This window comes from Zophobas morio, unplaced genomic scaffold (genome assembly GCF_036711695.1).
Source record: "Zophobas morio isolate AGI-343-1 ecotype UQ-CSIRO unplaced genomic scaffold, CSIRO_AGI_Zmor_V1 ptg000004l, whole genome shotgun sequence".
Classification (NCBI taxonomy): domain Eukaryota; kingdom Metazoa; phylum Arthropoda; class Insecta; order Coleoptera; family Tenebrionidae; genus Zophobas; species Zophobas morio.
In genome coordinates, this window is record NW_026972109.1 from 13,987,323 (window position 1) to 14,005,251 (window position 17,929).

Below are 17,929 nucleotides of genomic sequence, written 5' to 3' on the forward strand. Positions count from 1 at the left end.
TTTTCCTAATGATATCAGAAACGCCTTACTCCATTTACGCGTAGCACGCTTCTTTACATTTACTTTAACATTACACACATATCCTTATTTTAAAGATTCCCTTAAGAAAAATTAAATTCGGAAAATGATGATAATTTTTCGAAGAAGTTTAATTGTACTTGAGGGTCGAAGTAACCTATGACTAATTTTTTTTGTCAGTTTTATTGGAATAAAAAATTATTTGCGTTCTTAAAATGACGTTTACTTACTCAATGAATGGGATAAGTAAAATTTATTACACTGCTTAGATAAAACAGTTTTTCTAAAATTGTCAAAATTTCACATTATTTAATGATTCTGTTTCCTATTTGTTTTGTGCAGCCTTTGCATAATCTAATTATGATCTATTTTCACATGTTTTTTTTTCTTGTTTAGTCTGTATTATTCTTCAGTTCTAATTCAACTAACACAAAATTTTGGCTATACTACATTCGAATATTCTTCACAGGCATAATATGAATAATTTTTAGTAAGCTAATGATTTTTTATGATTTAAACAAAACCATTAAACGGACATATTTTAAACACAATTTAAATAATAATTAACGATAATGCGTTGCTCATTAATAACCCCAACAAAAAATAACAATCTGGCAAATCAACGTCATTGTAGAAAAAAGTCCACGATAAATTTAATCCTATAAGTTACGTGGCCATCAGTATGTTTTTAGCACCAGCTTGGTTCGGTCCGTTTCAATTCAGTTTTGAAAATTGCTCATGACAACCGTAATGAAATCGCCGTGCACCGTAAGTTTTCAATATAAGATAACCATAATGTGATTTGACCACCCATTAAACCCATCCCAGAGCCTCCCATTATCGTAACATGCCCAGAACTCAAATAAAAATAACTCAAAAATGCAACACCTGCATTAAATTTCCAGTTTTATTGTTATTGCAAAAATTTGTCTGCTATTCAACTAAATGCACCCATAAAAAAATCCAAAAAAAATAGAAAGCTGTTTGGGTTATTATTAGACAGCGGATTTCTGTCGGGCTACGTCACGATATAGGTGGGGACGCGCTGCATCGCCGGGACTCAGTAGCGGGTGATAGGTAATCACTGAATTTAATTGGCACTTGATTCCATAAATACAATTAACGATTTATTAATCAAACGGCCAAGTAAATGAGAACTGGAATTAACAGCAGAGTGCAACGAAGCAGCGTTATTCTAATCTCAAATAAACGAAGTGCAGCCCGTAATTTCAATGAATTCCCATCCCGTACGAGCCGTACCGAGTTTGGCCTTGTCTAGCCCGACAGAAATCCGCTCCCTAGTTATTATCCAACATTAAGGCCGTAAATTCGTATTATTATAATCATTAGTGTCACAGGAACACCAAATGTGTGAAATACTTTACAATCGTGCGTCTCTCTGGTATAAACAAAACAAAAGAAGTTAACGAAATTTCGTCCATGTCATTTACCTCCCACGGTAATGCTATACATCAAACGTTACGGTTACTTCGTATATATGTAATTTTCAGGAACAGTAAACAAACAGTGGCTTAACTAAACAGCGAGTCTAGAAAGTGTTCACGGTATGTAAATAAACCCGTGGAAAAGTGTTCGCCATTCGAGAAAATGTTGTATCTCCTCGGGGCGAAAATTCGACCCAAATTTATCCCTGCACGCACTTCCGTCATGTTTTTAGGTTCATTACGGTCGTGATGCTCGAGGCCTTGTGAGTCTCATCATTGGCAAAACACAACAAACACCCGCGTAATCAAGCCGTATTACTTCACACGACCTTCGATCCGTTATAAAGTTATTACGTGTGCCATTGATTGATCATCGACTTCTTCCGTCCCTCAACCCTGGGGCACAAAGATTTAGTACCAGGTCGCGGAGGGGACAACGTTTTACACCTCTCAGGCGGTTTTTTAAAGGACAGTGTCTGAGAGCTTGAGGCGGTAATCATAATCACGGAAGTAACTCAAACTGAAATTTCTTAGCTGTCTTTCGATAAAACTGCAGGGGACAGCGATGGTACTAAAAGATTTATTCAATCTTGGCCTTGGTCAAACACCTACAATTTAAAGGGATCTTTTGTTTTTATTTATGAAGTAATCCTTTTATACTATTTTTCCTGCAGTTTGACGAGTCGTTGTCGACGTGACCTTAGAAAAAATATTAACTGTAGATGCTTAATTTTTATGTTTTGAGATGCATTGCTGTTAACTTGTTTAAGGTACGATAAAAATTATTCATGCATAAATCACGTACAACGTTTATGCTACACTTGGTTTTATTAAACTTGTAATAATTTAAAAATTAACTCAAAATTATTGCGGATGTTGTCAGTTTAAAGAGCTGGATACATATAAAACACTTCCAAATCCGGGACGAACTGATGATCTTTTTATATTTAATTATGATTGCACTTTATGCCGCTTATAAAATGATGAATAATTTACGTTTATGACAAATACGTCCTTTTACTGCTCTCCGTCACAAAAGATTTTATCAAAGATTTATAGTCGTGTTATCTAAGATTTAACAAAGTCGCAAATAAAACGTTATAATGTAAATAAAACTGTGAAATGCAGTTTGCACATTTTAAAGATTCTGGTAAATTTTGTTTTAATTTGCTGGTCAACTAACATTGAAAATTGGTGGTGTCATCTGTCATTTTTTTCATAATTCTCGTTCTGAAATAATGATTCGTAATAAAATGACTTCCAGTGGGTTAATTAGATAGATATTGAGAAAAATAAACAATATAATGATTCCAAGATGCCTACGAAATCCCCAAATGAACTCGTCAGAAGTCATTTGGGTGATGTTCACTGTTTCAAAACCAGAACTATAACCCTGCCTTTTCATTTAGTTTACACATGTTTTTACTTATTATTTCTTTCAATCAAAATCTTTTCATAGCTACAAAAATAAACAGTTCTGCAAAATATATTATTATTATTATAGCTACAAGTACCATTTGCGGTTTTTTTTACAAGTTATGTTTTCCTTTTTTGTATGGTTATCCTTTATATCCGCAATTATATGAACTAATTATTCATAATTATGAAGATATTTACCACTAATTGGACAATTTTACGAACCCTCATGAATACAGTTGAAACCGCAGACGATACTAACGTTGAGCACAGTTGTAATGGTGAGAGCTGATGATATGGCCTTTAGATATTTAAAACATATAGCAAACCGAATTTCGACAGTAAATGAATCTTTTACTTTATATTTATTATGTTTATGACTATTTTTTCCTGAAAATTCCTTTAAATATAGATTATATTAGGCAAATATTATTATTATTTTTTTAATCCTCTCTACGTTTACATGACTACGTATAGAATTTTGAAAACAAAATTGAGTATAAATCAAAATTTTACAATTTAAATAAATTCGAAACTATATAATCTATTGCTTTCAAATTTTGCACGTTTTTTATTGACTAAAAAGCACTAAAATCAGTCTTAACAGGTACTAGCCCCACCCACCCTCCCTCTCTTTTCTTAGATGGTATGTCATTTGCTAAAATCGGTCTTAATTTAACAGGTACTACCCCCGCCCACCCGCCCTCTCTTTTCTTGGAGGGTATGTCATTTGCCAAAATCAGTTTTATCTTAGCAAGTACTAGCCCCGTTCACCCGCCCCTATTTTCTCAGAGGATATGTCATTTGCCAAATTAAGAGTTATCTTAGCAAGTTCAACCTTCTGAGCAAATAAAGGGCGGGTTGGCGGGGCTAGTACTTGCTAACATAAGTCTTATTTTGGCAAATCACATATCCTGTGGGAAAATAGGGAGCGGGGTGGGCGGGCCTAGTATTTGTTAAGATTAAACTGATTTTGCCCCTATTAATCTTGTAAAAACTTGTGAAATTTAAAGGTGTTAGATTGTAAATTTCAATAGTAATCAGGTAAATTATTAAATCGACCCGAAATGGGCAAAATGTGATGAGTTTTTACTTGTGATTTATCATTGGATTCATATTTTTTAGATTTGCTTATACAGGTGGCCCAAAAAAATTATCCACTTTATTTTCTTAGATGGTATGTCATTTGCCAAAATCAGTTTTATCTTAACAGATACTAGCCCCGCCCACCCACCCTCTCTTTTATTAGGGGGTATGTCATTTACCAAATGCAGTCTTACCTTAGCAGCTACTAACCCCGCCCACCCACCCTCTCTTTTTTAGAGGGCATGTCATTTGCCAAAATCAGTTTTACCCTAGCAAGTACTGATGACTAACTTTTACCAAAAAGAATTTATTATTTTTTTGGGACTCCTGAAATCCCATACATAACGTACTGAAGAGTTAATCCGCCATTTTACAGACACCCGGTAGTGTTCCTTTGTTTTTAAATATACCTAATCTAGTTATCGTAAAAAAATAAAATAATGTTAAAGCAAATTTTACAGTTTGCCTTAAAAAAAATAGAAAAAAATTAGCCGAACGTTATTTTGAGAAAACTTCCCTCGCCCTTGAAGTGTAGTCCGACAAATCTAGCTTCTATCAAAAATTATATAATTTTAGTTTGCGATTTTCGCTTTGTAATAACCTATATAAAATAAAAACCAGTGGTGCACAATATGAAATATATTTAAATCGGATAACCAACGGGAAAAATGTAGATATTATCAGTTTCTCAATACATGCTTAACTTCGATTGTTTATGTTTATACTTCGAAGGAATGTCAAATCTGCGGTTAAAAGAAAATGAAATATGATTCATTTTGTCTCCTCGACACAGAGGATGACTAATTAATTAATTAAACACTAATTAGAACTGATTGTCTAGCGTAAACACACTCCTAAATTTATTTAGCAAAATTCTAAGATGACATCATTATTTTTTGCGGAGGAGCATAAACGGACAAATTTTGATTAAAATATCTGCAAGATTTCACAGCATTCAGTTTTGCAATGTCAAAGTTAAAATGTGAAATGTTGTTGTACAATTTAAATTTTTTCCCAAAAATCTGGATATCTAGGGGGAAAACTCAACACGGATTCATAAATCACACATCCAGGAGTAATTCTATAAAATTTAAAAAATATTTATTTGGCAAAAGTGTAAAATGACGTCATCATTTTTGGAGACGCATAAACGAAAAAATTATGATTAACGATTTTTTTTTTCAAAAATCTGGATGTCTAGTGTAACACTTCAGCACGAATTCGTAAACCACAAGTGCAGGGGTATCTTATTTTATAAAATTTAAATAACATTTACTAATACAAATTTTGGAGATGACGTCATCCTACTGGCGGTGGGGGTGATCAAACAAATTTTGGTTAGTGTTTTACCATCTACATGACATTCCCAATACAACTATAAAATTTGGCAACAGTCGGTCCAGTAGTTTCGAAGATTGTCTAAAAAACAAAGGGAATCCGGGGTGCGATTTTGTTTCTCGATCGAAAAAAACTCGATATCGATAAAATCTCGTTTGCTGATTGGTTGAGAGGCTGAGTTGGTGAGATATTTCTGTCACATTTCTCGATTCTGTCACGAAATCAAGTCTTCATGGAGTGATATTTTCTCGATCGCTCTGAATGAAGTGATAAATTTTGGAGACATAACCTCGAAATTTATGTCAAAATAGAAGATCAAAATCGTAATTCTGAGTTATAAGTTCTTAAAATTAAGGTAATTGTAAACTTTTAAGTAATTAATAAGCATATATGCAAAGAATAAATGCAATTAAAAGCTACCCAATGACATTTATCGCAAGTGATAATTTATCACTTCGATAGAGAAACAAAATCCCACCCTCGGACACCTATTTTTTCGTATTCTAAGGGTCATGAAGGGTCGAGAAAATATGAAAGTAGCATAGTTTACACTGGAGAAGTAAAAATTTATTCATTCGTTCCATCTGGAAAGTTAATGACGTCGTCCCAAAAATTTGTTAAATAATTTACATAAAAATTAAAAAGTGTTTTGAGCTTTCGTAATATACCTATGTTTATTTTTTAGTACTCTTTAAACAGGGTGTTAAAAAAATTAAGAATGGATCAGTTATTTTTATTATTTTGATTAAACCAAAAAGATTATCTAATTTTTACAAAAAACCTAGTATAACATTGTCTATTATTGTTTATTTTAACATATAAAAGTTATCGTAAAAAATAAACAAAACAACTATTTCTTGTTTAATCATAATTATTTTCTTAATTTTATAACCTCTTATGGCATTACAACCTCGTAAACTAGAAAATAATTTACATTTAGAGCACTACCAAGTGTTTATTCATTACAATTATACATAACCAGTTAAACAACAACAATAATCTACTGAGCTAGAAAAAACCTTACGTAAAACATTTAATTAAATAATTGCCATAATAACAAAATTTACCATTATCTTTACCTAAATTTGGCTCTACTTCCGCAGAACTGGAATTAATTTTGTATCTCTCTGAAAACGGTGAAAATCTAATAAAAATAGAGTAGTGGTAATAGTAGATGATTAATAATTAATTATTCATAATATTGGTGGAGTGGCATTTATTCGCCATAAAATCTTGAATTGAAAATATTACCAATAATAGTAACTACACAGTGGGCAAATTTTTACGATGTTCGATAAATCAAATTTATGCCCGCCTTGAATCATTTACGTCAAGTTTCCCACATGATCTGCGCAGATCAGATTAATCGACGATTATTATATGGCAACAAAATTATTTAATTAACGTTTATTATCATATTTCTTTTTTCACGAACCTCGAGCTTTTTATAACCTGCCAAAAATTATTGTGCGAAGGTTGTTCTTTTGCGGGCACGCGACGGTTTTATAACGGAGTTTAAAGTTTATTGTCGAAATTAAAACCATCAAACGACACATTATTTAATAAAATTTATTTTTAGAGCTTATTCACTTCTGTATACAATTACACCCAAAATGGAAAGTATAAGGTTTTACAATGTGTTATAATGTCTCGTGTAATTCCAAGTGTCAGGTGTCCAAAATAAACAATAGCAAGGAATTTCGCATCATCATAATCCTGTATAGTGCCGTCCGGTTGTGCTCTGAAAGAATATTAATTCGTGAATAGGTGCTCAATAATGCCAAATCAATTTGACTCCGATCGATCAGACGAGAACTCACCGTTAGTCACCATTGGTGGTAAAACACTTCGGACTAATCTCGACGTTAATAAATTTGTTTCTCAACGTAAAATGTAACATTAAGTCGAACAAACAGGAATAATATCAATGCGTTTAGTGGCCATTAGCATATGTATTAGCCGTGCACTAATCGATAATAAGTGTCTGAAAGTATTAATCATTTTTTTAAACAATTTTAATCACAAACGCAGCGCCCGATCGTAGACCTTTTGACCGAACATTCGTAGAAACACACACAGGCGAAAACAATGTCCAAAGTGGGAAAAGTCGATCGGTAGCAATTTGTGATCGAAGCCTGAAATTCAATTAAAGATAACTGACTGAAGCCATCACAAAAAGCTCTATTAGAATTAATGAACTGTCCGTCGTGATGCTATTAAGCGGAGTATGATTGAAAATTAATCGGTACGAGAAGATAACTTTCATTTACAAATCAATTTGTGTAGACAAATGGGAGCTTTTACGATGGAGCTTTTTACAATCGGATATTGCTGTTTGTTTAATAATTTAATAAAAGCGCTGTCTAGACGCACACATAAATCGCAGGATAATTTATTCTTTTTTGGCGCATTTCTAGCGAATTTATAGGCGTCCAAGGTGTTGAGACTTATGCGAGTCTTTAACGTTCACAAACTGGATTTCGTTGAAAAAAATAAAACAGTTTTATTGATTAGGTGTCTGAGTAGCGTTCCAGTAAAATTTACACCCTTCGTAGGCCATAAAATAAAAATTATGGCATATTAATGGCTCCTCGTATTATTAAGTCGTTTTGGAAATTTTATTTATTGTTATTATGCAGGGGATCATGTGTGCGATTAGGCAAATCAGGCGACCGCTGGGCCGAAAATCTCCTTTCGAAGAAATCCTTCCATAAATTTCTTACTGCTATTTAATTTAATTAGCGATTTTCGCCGAATCGCCGTTATTCAGACGGAGACTTTAATGATGAGTTAAGGCACGAAGGGTTTACCATTTGGGTAGTAAGCAGCGGTATATTTAAAGAATGTAAGCGGATTTTTTTTGTCTTATAGTACGTACTATGATATAAGTCTTCTAGTAACTTTTTAAGGAAGTATTGTAATCGAATCCATCGGGCGACTTGTTTCTTTCATGTTTTCTCGACGCTGATTTGTTTTTTTTTTGTTGTGATTTCTCCATGTAATCTATAGTTACACTGTTCTGTAATTATTTCTAATTTTCCTTATCAATGCAGATACACTCATAACTTTTTAGCAAATTTTCCTCTATTGCTTATTTGACATTGGGAGAAAAACAAAACCAAAAATTGGTCGAAAGTCATTTCGCTAGAACTTTCCTCGCTTCTGAAGTACAGCCCAACAAATCTGAAAAATTATAAAATCTGATTTTTCGGAATTTCACTTTTTCGTGTTAACCTCTATGGAGTAAATATAGAAGTTATTAGTCACAGTGTAACAGAAGAAAAACAAGGTTTTACCTTAAAAAAACCGTTAGGAGGCCCGAGAAGATTTAATATTCTTAAAAAAAGACACTTGGAGCCCTCGAGAAGGTTCCGCCTAGTTTAAAAAAGGACAGTTGTGACCCCCGAGAAGGTTTCACATTCTTAAAAAAAAGAACAAATGGGACCCCCGACAAGGTTTCACATTTAAAAAAAAAAGAGTTGGGACCCCCGAGAAGGTTTCACATTCATAAAAAAAAGCCATTTGGCGCCCCCGAGAAGGTTTTACATTTTTAAAAAAGATGTTAGGGACCCCGAGAAGGTTTCACATTCTTAGAAAAAAAGACATTTGGCGCCCCCGAGAAGGTTTCACATTCTTAAGAAAAAGGACAAATGGAACCCCCGACAAGGTTTCACATTTTTAAAAAAAGACAGTTGGGACCCCCAAGAAGGTTTCACATTCTTAACAAAAAAGACATTTGACGACCCCGAGAAGGTTTTACATTTTTATAAAAGACAGTTGGGACCCCTGAGAAGGTTTAACAATAAAAACGACATTTGGCGCCCTCGAGAAGATTTCACATTTTTAAAAAAGACAGTTGGGACCCCGAGAAGGTATCACATTCTTAAAAAAGACATTTGGCGTCCCCGAGAAGGTTTTACATTTTTAAAAAAGATAATTGGAACCTCGAAAAGGTTTCACATTCTTAAGAAAACATATTTGCAGCTACCGAGGAGGTTTTGCACTTTTAAATAAAAAGAGGCGTTTTCTCGGAAATGGGACCCCCGACAAGATTTCACATTCTTAAAAAAAGACAGTTGGGACCCCCGAGAAGGTTTCACATTCTTAGAAAAAAAGACATTTGGCGCACCCGAGAAGGTTTCACATTCTTAAGAAAAAGGACAAATGGAACCCCCGACAAGATTTCACATTTTTAAAAAAAGACAGTTGGGACCCCCAATAAGGTTTCACATTCTTAACAAAAAAGACATTTGACGACCCCGAGAAGGTTTTACATTTTTATAAAAGACAGTTGGGACCCCTGAGAAGGTTTCAAATTCTTTAAAAAGACATTTGGCGTCCCCGAGAAGGTTTTACATTTTTAAAATAGATAATTGGGACCTTGAGAAGGTTTCACATTCTTAAGAAAACATATTTGGACCTACCGAGGAGGTTTTGCACTTTTAAATAAAAAGAGGAGTTTCTCACAAATGGGACCTCCCAAAAGTTTCACAATCTTAAAAAAAGACAGTTGGGACTCCCAAGAAGGTTTCACATTTTTAAAAAAAAGCCATATGAGCCCCCGAGAAGGTTTTACATTTTTAAAAAAGATACTAGCGACTCCCGAGGAAGTTTTACATTCTTAAAAACGACAGTTGGAACCCCCGAAAAGGTATTACATTCTTAAAAAAAGGACAAATGGGACCCCCGACAAGGTTTCACATTTTTAAAAAAAGACAGTTGGGACCCCCAAGAAGGTTTCACATTCTTAACAAAATAGACATTTGGCGCCGCCGAGAAGGTTTTACATTTTCATAAAAGATAGTTGGGACTCCTGAGAAGGTTTCACAATAAAAAAGACATTTGGCGCCCCCGAGAAGATTTCACATTTTTAAAAAGACAGTTGGGAGCCCCGAGACGGTTTCAAATTCTTAAAAAAGACATTTGGCGTCCCCGAGAAGGTTTTACATTTTTAAAAAAGATAATTGGGACCTCGAGAAGGTTTCACATTCTTAAGAAAACATATTTGGAGCTACCGAGGAGGTTTTGCACTTTTAAATAGAAAGAGGCGTTTTACCACAAATGGGACCCCCGACAAGATTTCACATTCTTAAAAAAAGACAGTTGGGACCCCCGAGAAGGTTTCACATTCTTAGAAAAAAAGACATTTGGCGCCCCCGAGAAGGTTTTACATTTTTATAAAAGACAGTTGGGACCCCTGAGAAGGTTTCACAATAAAAAAGACATTTGGCACCCTCGAGAAGATTTCACATTTTTAAAAAAGACAATTGGGACTTCGAGAAGGTTTTACATTCTTAAAAGAAGATATATTTGGAGCTACTGAGAAGGTTTTGCACTTTTAAATAAAAAGGGGCGTTTTCTCTTCGAGAAAGTGGGGTAATTTCATCAATGAAAAGTTTATGACGTAATAAACATAGGTAATACATAATGCGAAAGAAAAAGAGAAGAAAAAAGGAAAAAAAACTATAAACCAAGTTTGGAATCGAACATGCGACGTCCGGTCCGCATTCCTGACTCGTAACCACTGGACCAGGATCGGGATGCCCTACGCTAATGCTAAACTGTTATTACACCATGCATTGTTTTTGCAAAAATTTGGGAGGTTAGGGAAAAACTCAAAGCGCATTCGTGCACCACATTTATAGGACTATAGGGGCAATTCTGAATCAAAGTTGTTAAATTTAAAGGGTGTTAAATTGCAAATTTCCAGAGTAACGAGTTAAATTCGTAAATCTGATTGGCTGTTTATTTTTTAACAACCTTTAAATTTTAACAGGTTTGATTCAGAATTGGGCCTCATATTGTTGTATAACAGTTAAGTCAAATAAATATAGAATTCTTTGAAATGACGTTATTAAACTCTTGGTGGGGATGATTAGCAAAATTTTGGTTAGCATTTGACCATATCTGCATGATAATTTTTATATACATACAAAATTTGACAACAATCGATCCAGCAGTTTCGGAGATTACGTATCTATTAAAAGTAGATACAGACAGACACACAGACAGATAGATAGACAGAAACAGGAGACTACTTTTTTCATACTCTCGGGGGGTCATGAAACGTCGAGAAAATATAAAAGTTTCGTTTCGTTCGGTGGACTCAATTACTCAATTTATTAGGAATAGAAGATTTACCACCTTCGAGTAATATTATTTCTTCTAGACTCTCGACTGTTTATCTTCCTAGTGGCTGGAATAGTTACAACATTTTGTACTGTCAGTTAGAATTGTTTGTATAATTTTCGAGCCAAATTTTGGCAATAATTAGACGAAATTTAAAGTATGTTAATTGTCTATAAACAATTATTACCAAAAAATAGTCTGTCCCTTATACGAAATTCGTTTGTTTAAGAGAATTTAAAGTTAATTCACTAATATATTCGACAGAACTTGTATTTAATTTGTATTTAACTACGGAAAAATTTTTGAAAATTTGAAAAAGGTAATTACTGAAAAAATATTGATTTAAAAACTCACCAATATCAGTCTTGTCTTAACAAGTACTAGCCCCGCCCTCTATTTTCTGTGAGGATAATTAAATTGCCAAAATCAGTCTTATCTTAGCAAGTACCAGCCCCGCCCACCCGCCCTCTATTTTCTTCGAGTGAATATCATTTGCCAAAATCAGTCTTATCTTAGCAAGCACTAGCCCCGCCCACCCGCCCTTTATTTTCTTAAAGTGTATGTCATTCGCCAAAATCAGTCTTGTCTTAACAAGTACTACCCGTCCTTTATTTTCTTAGAGGTTATTTTATTTGCCAAAATCAGTCTTATCTCAGCAAGTACTAGCTCCGCCCACCCGCCCTCTATTTTCTTAGAGCGAAATCAGTCTTATGTTAACAGGAACTAGTCCCGCCGTTTATTTTCTTAGAGGGTATTTCATTTGCCAAAATCAATCTTACCTTAGCAAGTACTAGTCCCGCCCACCGGCCCTCTATTTTCTGAGAGGGTATTTTATTTGCCAAAATCAGTCTTATCTTAACAAATACTAGTAATTCTGTTTACATGAAATGAAACTTGATCACCAAATTGTAAGTTTTGAATTGCCAGGTTGTCATAATATATATTAATATTAAACTACAAATTTTTAATGTTTTCTTTATTTCGGGTTGGAATGTAGCTTAAGAAAAAGCAACGTAAAATAAAAAGGAAAATTTTAGAAGAACGAGGTACTTCTAGAGAAAGTAGGAGTTTAGAAATGAGAGAGGTTTTGTTCGTTGTTACCATTGTAATTAAGTAGATATATGTAATTAAATCAATTTTATTTTTGTTCAAATATATTTTTAATCAATAGAGATTATTCGGGGTATGTTTAATGAGTGGTATACCGTAGTCCAAATTTTGTACTCTGATTTCTTCTATAGTTCAAGATTTCCCTTTGTGAATTTCCTCCTATTTTCTTCAAAGTATGCACCACTTTATTATAAATATGCAGCTAAGTATGCCAAACATGCATATGTAAATACTTAATTTGATTACTATAAAATGCAAAATAAATGCCTCACTCTCTGCCGAAATCTTAGATGCCCATGCAAAATTTGCATTTAGTCCAAACGAATTGAATGATATAAAAAATATGTACAGGTTTTTTATCAGAAACTCACATTGTCCCAATATATTAAAAGTTGTTAGGGCTCATATACTTCCTTAGCTTACGCTCGAGAAGTAAAAAGTAATAATTCTGAAATTTGGCAACCATAGCAGTAATGCACTTTAAATACCGCGATAAGAAAGCTTTAAAAATAATCGGTAAAATAAAATTGTTGACTTTATAAATTATTAAACAGTACCTTTCCTTGAATAGCAAAATGTCTTTCTAACGTAAAAAATCGGCGGAATCCGTTCTAAATCTTTCAATGTCACCTAACGTCATCGCCACGGATGCACAAAATCCAAGCCTCATTACAATTGTTTCTCGCCGTCGCGTCGTGCATATTTTAAAACAGAATATAAAATATTCACGGTTTTATTAATGCTTTTCAAGATTCTCAAAAGACATGTTTCTTAGGTTTTTTGCGTGTCATCAAGTCGTTAAAATTTTTGCGGTAAGATACGTGACTAGACCTACATAACATTAACTACATTTAGAAAATCCAGTTTTTTTTAACCCCCATGAAGCAAACTTTAAAATTAGAAATCTATTCTCTTATTTTTCACACTGGCATTTTTAAGTATTTCAATAATTTTATCTTTACAATATGGACAGGACCTAGTGCTACAACTATTGGGTGATTTTTTAAATTTCTGCTCTAGTGACCCTGTGAAATTGAAACTGCTGACGTAAGCGTCATGGGTAACTAGAGTAGAAATTTAAAAAATCACCCAGCTTAAAAATGCTATATGTGTTGTAAAGAAAAATCTTCGATTGGATAGGTCCGACAACATTTTCATAACACAAACTATTTTCCGAACCAAATTAAAGATATGACACATTTGTATATAAAACTGTAGAGTACGTACTGCACCAGTGGAGGGAAAATTGTATTAATTGTATATATTTCGTTGTATATTTTCCTACTCACGATATTGATTTGTACTGATAGGTACATCGGACACTTTTACGGTCTTATGTGCCATAAGAAATGATATATCGAAATGATGATTAGATGTTATATTAGTGTCACGATATGTAAAATAGTGACATATAATATCCTCCGCGTATTTTGATATATCAGTCATAATATACAGAGAGTGTGAATATTCGATATTGAAATTTATAACTTGAGTTTCCAGTAGTTTGTGGTAAACAGGAACTGGTTACCCCGCCGCTTAGACGACATTGCGACAATTTCATAATTTTAAACCCCTCTCTTAAGATAAGTTAGCTTAAGTGCTCCATCAGCAGTTAGCACTACAATTACCTTCACTATAAATGGCAACAACGTCCCGACCACAAAAATTGCACGATATATATGATTTCTACTGCTCACCGCAGCGTGTAGTAAATAATAATAGTTAATGTTCCATGTAGTCTTGTCACATTGTCTATGTTTCCCTAGTGCAACCAACAGTCAATAAACCCCAACCGGATGCGTTTAGGTGATGTGTCAAATTTGTCCGGGCGAAAAAACGCCTCCTAATGGCGCGCCGGACAAAGGAAAAAACCTGAGAAATTTTAATTCCAAACTAATTTGCCACCACGAACTGGTCATGCATTATTGGTCATCTCTGGTTAAAGATGTTTTTTTTTCGACCTCTTGTGTGTTGTGTTCGTTGTAGTTGCTGAACAGGTGTCTTCTACCCGGCAAAAACTGGACTTTAACTTCATAATACGTGGATCTCTGCTGAATGCTCCGTGAGTCACAGTGACAGATTAAACGTTATTGCTGAAAGGACCAAGGCCGTGTAATTCACGAGATGAACTTTCAAGGTACTTGCGCGCATCATCGCGTCGTGAAAAAAATTCGTCAGAATGGATGGAAGAAGGCTTATCGTGATGCCATCTCGGTTTTGGTGAGACGTTTGCGAGCTAGATTTTCCTGACGGCGGTGCGCTCGATACCCGCAGGAAATGGTAAAAGCTTCTAGGAAACTGGAACTGGAACAGGCCGAGAAGTTCACATTTTTACCCAACATATGATTATTGGGGGCACACAGCTGCCACTAGCCACATGCAAAGGTTCCATTTATATCTAAAAGATGTAAAATTGGTATACATCCATTCATATTAGAACTCAGAACTTCGCTGGAATCCCTCGAGCTTTTAGTAACCAATAAACGACGCGCTCTTGCTAACTTACAAAAATATCGAGGTAAGTTCAACATTTGAAGCTTGATTTAGTTAAGAACATTTTCTTTAATGGTCTACCATTCCGACAATAATAATAATAATAACATATTTTGCTACGTCGGGTACATAATAAATTGTAATAAAAATAATGCTGACATGTATACGAATAATAGAGGGCTCAGTATAGAGCCTTGCGGAACCCCTCTGGTAATTTTCATTGAGCTTGGAAATACATGTTCATCAAATTTCAACATTGGAATATTGTATATTATTAAAAGAGTCGGGTCCCCGAGAAAGTTTCGCAATCTTTAGAAAGACATTTGGAACGCCCGAGAAGGTTTGAAATTTAAAAAAAAAAGACACACACTTGGGACCCCGAGAAGGTTTCACCTTTTTTTTTTCAAATACACTTGGAAACCCCAAGAAGGTTACATATTATTAAAAAAGGATAGTTGGAATCCCCGAGAAGGTTTCACTTTCTTAAAAAAAAGACAGTTGGGGCCCTCGAGAAGATTTCACCTTCTTTAAAAAAGACAGTTGGGAAGTTCGAGAAGGTTTCACATTATTAAAAAAAAACAGTTGGGATCCCTGAAAAGGTTTCAACTTCTTTAAAAAAAAAGACAGTTGGGGCGCCCGAGGTTTCAATTTCTTAAAAAAAAACAAACTTGGGATCCTGAGAAGGTTTCACATTATTAAAAAAAGTGGTCGAAAACTGTTTCGACAGAATTTCCATCGCGCCTGAAGTACAGTGAAATATATTCAGCATTTTTCAGTTGAGTTTTTACTTTACAGAATTTTGTGATAATGACGTCATCAACATTTTTGCAAGGACACGCATATTAACTTGTATTGGCGCACTGTAATAAAAAATATATATAAAAATAACAATATTGTATTCCCAAAATTTTCTGGGAAAATGGAATGAGCCGTTCCTGATTCAATCAATAAAATAAATTGACGCCTTCATTAATTTTTTTGAGCCACTTGTATAAGCAAATCTAAAATGATAAATCACAAGCAGAAACTCATCATATTTTGCACATTTCGGGTAGACTTAGGAAATTAATTCGTTACTATGGAAATTTGCAGTTTAACACCTTTAAATTTCACAAGTTTTTAAAAGATTAATAGGGACAAAATGAGTTTTATCTTAACAAATACTAGGAAACTATTTTCTCAGAGGATATGTCATTATCCGTACTAAGTCTTATCTTAGTAAGTACTAGCCCTGCCCACCCACCCTGTACTTTCTTAGAGGGTATGTCATTTGCCAAAATCAGTCTTACCTTACCAAGTACTAACCCCGCCCACCCGCCCTTTATTTTCTCAGAGGGTAGTACTTGCTAGTACTTGCTAAGATAAATCTTATTTTGGCATATGACATATCCTCTGAGAAAATAGGGGCGGGTGGGCGGGGCTAGTACTTGCTCAGATAAGACTGATTTTGGCAAACGCCATAGCCTCTGGGAAAATAGAGGGCGGGTGGGCGGGGCTACTACTTGTAAAGGCAAAACTTATTATTTTGGCAAAGACATAAACTCTGAAAAAGTAGGGGGCCGGAGGGCGGGGCTAGCACGTGCTAAGATAAGACTGATTTTGCCCCTGTTAAACTAGTAAAAACTTGTTAAATTCAAAAGGTGTTTAATTGCATATTTCCATAGTGACGAGTTGAATTCCTAAATCTGATTCGATATTTATTTTTTAACAACTCAGTCATTAATTTTTCTGAGACCCTGTATATGCAAATTTAAAAAATATTAATTATATATTAAAAATAAATCATAAGTATAGACTCATCATATTTTGCACATTAAGATAGGATATATTCAGCAATATTTTGAGGTGACGTCATCAATTTTTAAGGGGGGATGAGCAAATACATTTTGATCCAAAATGTACCATGCTCATGATATCTTTAAAACATCTCCAAGATTTGACAACCATAGTAGTCCAGTAGTTTCGGAGATTACGTGTCTAATAAAAATGGATACAGACAGACAGGGAGAGGGAAACGGGAGACTACTTTCTTCGCACTGTAGGGGGGTCATGAAAACATAAAATTGGCCATTCGTCCGATGGACTCGATTAGAATACTTCCTTAGCTTACGCTCGTAAAGTTATAATATTTACATATATAACGAACAATAGAGGGCTCAGTACAGAGCCTTGCGGAACCCCTCTGATACTTTTCATTGGGCTTGGAAAACATGTTCGTCAAATTTCAACATTTCAATAAACAATTAAATGAACTTATGGATTTAGATACTAGAGTATGCACAAAAAATTGGTCTAAAGAGTTTAGACAGTACTTCCCTCGCTGTCGGAAACGTGACGACTGCATGTCTATTATGTTTTTTTTCGCAGTAGATTTCATTTTTTTTTGAGTCACCCGGTATGTGCAAATTCAAAAAATATGAATGGAATGATAAATTACAAGTACAGACTCATCATATTTTGTATATTCTAGATAGGATTTATTCGGCAAACTTTTGAGCTGACGTCATCAGTTTTTTGTAGAAGATAACCAAATATATTTTGACTAAAAATTTATTATGCTCTTTATAACCTTAAAACATTTGCAAGATTTCAAAACATTCGGTTCTGGAGTTCCTGATTAAATCAATAAAATACATTTACCCATTCATTAATTTTTTTGGGTCACCCTGTATATGCAAATCCAAAAACTATGAATGGAATTATAAATTACAAGTACAGACTCATCATATTTTGTACAGTTTAGATAGGATTTATTCGGCAAACTTTCGAGCTGACGTCATCAATTTTTTGGAGGGGATAAGCAAAAATATTTTGACTAAACATTTATTATGCTCCTTATAACCTTAAAAGATCTGCAAGATTTCAAAGCATTCGGTTTTGTAGTTCCTGATTAA

At 34.3% G+C, this 17,929-nt stretch overlaps 1 long non-coding RNA gene across 1 annotated transcript in view; it reads left to right on the forward strand.

Annotated features, from left to right (window-relative positions):
• Positions 1-711: 711 nt before the first annotated feature.
• LOC135142206 (uncharacterized) overlaps positions 712-17,929 on the forward strand; it is a 43,336-nt gene continuing 26,118 nt past the window's right edge. The window contains exon 1 of the long non-coding RNA XR_010282474.1: positions 712-786. This is a non-coding gene — a long non-coding RNA (uncharacterized LOC135142206). The remainder of the gene's footprint in view (positions 787-17,929) is intronic.